The sequence below is a fragment of the Ranitomeya imitator genome, chromosome 5, assembly GCF_032444005.1.
Source record: "Ranitomeya imitator isolate aRanImi1 chromosome 5, aRanImi1.pri, whole genome shotgun sequence".
NCBI lineage: Eukaryota > Metazoa > Chordata > Amphibia > Anura > Dendrobatidae > Ranitomeya > Ranitomeya imitator.
Genome location: NC_091286.1, coordinates 712,042,093 through 712,047,939, shown reverse-complemented (window position 1 = coordinate 712,047,939; position 5,847 = coordinate 712,042,093).

Genomic DNA, 5,847 nt, shown 5'->3' with positions numbered 1-5,847 from the left:
TAGGAGACAGTTCGCACATAACGGCAGTTAGAAGAGGGATAGAAGTACATGGGATTCAGGGGGGCAGTGGCTAGTTCAGATTAGGAGACAGTTCGCACATAACGGCAGTTAGAAGAGGGATAGAAGTACATGGGATTCAGGGGGGGCAGTGGCTAGTTCAGATTAGGAGACAGTTCGCACATACCGGCAGTTAGAAGAGGGATAGAAGTACATGGGATTCAGGGGGGCAGTGGCTAGTTCAGATTAGGAGACAGTTCGCACATAACGGCAGTTAGAAGAGGGATAGAAGTACATGGGATTCAGGGGGGGCAGTGGCTAGTTCAGATTAGGAGACAGTTCACACATACCGGCAGTTAGAAGAGGGATAGAAGTACACGGGATTCAGGGGGGGCAGTGGCTAGTTCAGATTAGGAGACAGTTCACACATAACAGCAGTTAGAAGAGGGATAGAAGTACATGGGATTCAGGGGGGCAGTGGCTAGTTCAGATTAGGAGACAGTTCGCACATAACGGCAGTTAGAAGAGGGATAGAAGTACATGGGATTCAGGGGGGCAGTGGCTAGTTCAGATTAGGAGACAGTTCGCACATACCAGCAGTTAGAAGAGGGATAGAAGTACATGGGATTCAGGGGGGCAGTGGCTAGTTCAGATTAGGAGACAGTTCACACATACCAGCAGTTAGAAGAGGGATAGAAGTACATGGGATTCAGGGGGGCAGTGGCTAGTTCAGATTAGGAGACAGTTCACACATACCAGCAGTTAGAAGAGGGATAGAAGTACATGGGATTCAGGGGGGCAGTGGCTAGTTCAGATTAGGAGACAGTTCACACATAACAGCAGTTAGAAGAGGGATAGAAGTACACGGGATTCAGGGGGGGCAGTGGCTAGTTCAGATTAGGAGACAGTTCACACATACCGGCAGTTAGAAGAGGGATAGAAGTACACGGGATTCAGGGGGGCAGTGGCTAGTTCAGATTAGGAGACAGTTCACACATAACAGCAGTTAGAAGAGGGATAGAAGTACATGGGATTCAGGGGGGGCAGTGGCTAGTTCAGATTAGGAGACAGTTCGCACATACCGGCAGTTAGAAGAGGGATAGAAGTACATGGGATTCAGGGGGGCAGTGGCTAGTTCAGATTAGGAGACAGTTCACACATACCGGCAGTTAGAAGAGGGATAGAAGTACATGGGATTCAGGGGGGCAGTGGCTAGTTCAGATTAGGAGACAGTTCGCACATAACGGCAGTTAGAAGAGGGATAGAAGTACATGGGATTCAGGGGGGCAGTGGCTAGTTCAGATTAGGAGACAGTTCACACATACCGGCAGTTAGAAGAGGGATAGAAGTACATGGGATTCAGGGGGGGCAGTGGCTAGTTCAGATTAGGAGACAGTTCGCACATACCAGCAGTTAGAAGAGGGATAGAAGTACATGGGATTCAGGGGGGCAGTGGCTAGTTCAGATTAGGAGACAGTTCACACATACCGGCAGTTAGAAGAGGGATAGAAGTACATGGGATTCAGGGGGGCAGTGGCTAGTTCAGATTAGGAGACAGTTCACACATACCGGCAGTTAGAAGAGGGATAGCAGTACATGGGATTCAGGGGGGGCAGTGGCTAGTTCAGATTAGGAGACAGTTCACACATAACAGCAGTTAGAAGAGGGATAGAAGTACATGGGATTCAGGGGGGCAGTGGCTAGTTCAGATTAGGAGACAGTTCACACATATCAGCAGTTAGAAGAGGGATAGAAGTACATGGGATTCAGGGGGGCAGTGGCTAGTTCAGATTAGGAGACAGTTCGCACATACCAGCAGTTAGAAGAGGGATAGAAGTACATGGGATTCAGGGGGGGCAGTGGCTAGTTCAGATTAGGAGACAGTTCACACATAACAGCAGTTAGAAGAGGGATAGAAGTACACGGGATTCAGGGGGGGCAGTGGCTAGTTCAGATTAGGAGACAGTTCGCACATACCGGCAGTTAGAAGAGGGATAGAAGTACACGGGATTCAGGGGGGCAGTGGCTAGTTCAGATTAGGAGACAGTTCACACATAACAGCAGTTAGAAGAGGGATAGAAGTACACGGGATTCAGGGGGGGCAGTGGCTAGTTCAGATTAGGAGACAGTTCGCACATAACGGCAGTTAGAAGAGGGATAGAAGTACATGGGATTCAGGGGGGCAGTGGCTAGTTCAGATTAGGAGACAGTTCACACATACCGGCAGTTAGAAGAGGGATAGAAGTACATGGGATTCAGGGGGGCAGTGGCTAGTTCAGATTAGGAGACAGTTCACACATACCGGCAGTTAGAAGAGGGATAGCAGTACATGGGATTCAGGGGGGGCAGTGGCTAGTTCAGATTAGGAGACAGTTCGCACATACCGGCAGTTAGAAGAGGGATAGAAGTACATGGGATTCAGGGGGGCAGTGGCTAGTTCAGATTAGGAGACAGTTCACACATACCGGCAGTTAGAAGAGGGATAGCAGTACATGGGATTCAGGGGGGGCAGTGGCTAGTTCAGATTAGGAGACAGTTCACACATAACAGCAGTTAGAAGAGGGATAGAAGTACATGGGATTCAGGGGGGGCAGTGGCTAGTTCAGATTAGGAGACAGTTCACACATATCAGCAGTTAGAAGAGGGATAGAAGTACACGGGATTCAGGGGGGCAGTGGCTAGTTCAGATTAGGAGACAGTTCACATATACCAGCAGTTAGAAGAGGGATAGAAGTACATGGGATTCAGGGGGGCAGTGGCTAGTTCAGATTAGGAGACAGTTCACACATACCAGCAGTTAGAAGAGGGATAGAAGTACATGGGATTCAGGGGGGGCAGTGGCTAGTTCAGATTAGGAGACAGTTCGCACATACCAGCAGTTAGAAGAGGGATAGAAGTACATGGGATTCAGGGGGGGCAGTGGCTAGTTCAGATTAGGAGACAGTTCGCACATACCAGCAGTTAGAAGAGGGATAGAAGTACACGGGATTCAGGGGGGGCAGTGGCTAGTTCAGATTAGGAGACAGTTCGCACATACCGGCAGTTAGAAGAGGGATAGAAGTACACGGGATTCAGGGGGGGCAGTGGCTAGTTCAGATTAGGAGACAGTTCACACATAACAGCAGTTAGAAGAGGGATAGAAGTACATGGGATTCAGGGGGGCAGTGGCTAGTTCAGATTAGGAGACAGTTCACACATAACAGCAGTTAGAAGAGGGATAGAAGTACACGGGATTCAGGGGGGGCAGTGGCTAGTTCAGATTAGGAGACAGTTCACACATAACAGCAGTTAGAAGAGGGATAGAAGTACATGGGATTCAGGGGGGCAGTGGCTAGTTCAGATTAGGAGACAGTTCGCACATAACGGCAGTTAGAAGAGGGATAGAAGTACATGGGATTCAGGGGGGCAGTGGCTAGTTCAGATTAGGAGACAGTTCACACATAACAGCAGTTAGAAGAGGGATAGAAGTACACGGGATTCAGGGGGGGCAGTGGCTAGTTCAGATTAGGAGACAGTTCGCACATAACAGCAGTTAGAAGAGGGATAGAAGTACACGGGATTCAGGGGGGCAGTGGCTAGTTCAGATTAGGAGACAGTTCGCACATACCAGCAGTTAGAAGAGGGATAGAAGTACACGGGATTCAGGGGGGGCAGTGGCTAGTTCAGATTAGGAGACAGTTCACACATACCGGCAGTTAGAAGAGGGATAGAAGTACATGGGATTCAGGGGGGCAGTGGCTAGTTCAGATTAGGAGACAGTTCACACATACCGGCAGTTAGAAGAGGGATAGAAGTACATGGGATTCAGGGGGGCAGTGGCTAGTTCAGATTAGGAGACAGTTCACACATACCGGCAGTTAGAAGAGGGATAGAAGTACATGGGATTCAGGGGGGCAGTGGCTAGTTCAGATTAGGAGACAGTTCGCACATACCAGCAGTTAGAAGAGGGATAGAAGTACACGGGATTCAGGGGGGCAGTGGCTAGTTCAGATTAGGAGACAGTTCACACATACCGGCAGTTAGAAGAGGGATAGAAGTACACGGGATTCAGGGGGGGCAGTGGCTAGTTCAGATTAGGAGACAGTTCGCACATACCGACAGTTAGAAGAGGGATAGAAGTACATGGGATTCAGGGGGGGCAGTGGCTAGTTCAGATTAGGAGACAGTTCACACATACCGGCAGTTAGAAGAGGGATAGAAGTACATGGGATTCAGGGGGGCAGTGGCTAGTTCAGATTAGGAGACAGTTCACACATACCGGCAGTTAGAAGAGGGATAGAAGTACATGGGATTCAGGGGGGCAGTGGCTAGTTCAGATTAGGAGACAGTTCGCACATACCAGCAGTTAGAAGAGGGATAGAAGTACACGGGATTCAGGGGGGCAGTGGCTAGTTCAGATTAGGAGACAGTTCACACATACCGGCAGTTAGAAGAGGGATAGAAGTACATGGGATTCAGGGGGGCAGTGGCTAGTTCAGATTAGGAGACAGTTCACACATACCGGCAGTTAGAAGAGGGATAGAAGTACATGGGATTCAGGGGGGCAGTGGCTAGTTCAGATTAGGAGACAGTTCACACATACCAGCAGTTAGAAGAGGGATAGAAGTACATGGGATTCAGGGGGGCAGTGGCTAGTTCAGATTAGGAGACAGTTCACACATAACAGCAGTTAGAAGAGGGATAGAAGTACATGGGATTCAGGGGGGCAGTGGCTAGTTCAGATTAGGAGACAGTTCGCACATACCAGCAGTTAGAAGAGGGATAGAAGTACACGGGATTCAGGGGGGCAGTGGCTAGTTCAGATTAGGAGACAGTTCACACATACCGGCAGTTAGAAGAGGGATAGAAGTACATGGGATTCAGGGGGGCAGTGGCTAGTTCAGATTAGGAGACAGTTCACACATATCAGCAGTTAGAAGAGGGATAGAAGTACATGGGATTCAGGGGGGCAGTGGCTAGTTCAGATTAGGAGACAGTTCGCACATACCAGCAGTTAGAAGAGGGATAGAAGTACACGGGATTCAGGGGGGCAGTGGCTAGTTCAGATTAGGAGACAGTTCACACATACCGGCAGTTAGAAGAGGGATAGAAGTACATGGGATTCAGGGGGGCAGTGGCTAGTTCAGATTAGGAGACAGTTCGCACATACCAGCAGTTAGAAGAGGGATAGAAGTACACGGGATTCAGGGGGGCAGTGGCTAGTTCAGATTAGGAGACAGTTCACACATACCGGCAGTTAGAAGAGGGATAGAAGTACATGGGATTCAGGGGGGCAGTGGCTAGTTCAGATTAGGAGACAGTTCACACATACCAGCAGTTAGAAGAGGGATAGAAGTACATGGGATTCAGGGGGGCAGTGGCTAGTTCAGATTAGGAGACAGTTCACACATATCAGCAGTTAGAAGAGGGATAGAAGTACACGGGATTCAGGGGGGGCAGTGGCTAGTTCAGATTAGGAGACAGTTCACACATACCGGCAGTTAGAAGAGGGATAGAAGTACATGGGATTCAGGGGGGCAGTGGCTAGTTCAGATTAGGAGACAGTTCACACATAACAGCAGTTAGAAGAGGGATAGAAGTACATGGGATTCAGGGGGGCAGTGGCTAGTTCAGATTAGGAGACAGTTCGCACATACCAGCAGTTAGAAGAGGGATAGAAGTACATGGGATTCAGGAGGTGCAGTGGCTAGTTCAGAGTAGGAGACAGTTCACACATAACAGCAGTTAGAAGAGGGATAGAAGTACATGGGATTCAGGGGGGCAGTGGCTAGTTCAGATTAGGAGACAGTTCACACATACCAGCAGTTAGAAGAGGGATAGAAGTACATGGGATTCAGGGGGGCAGTGGCT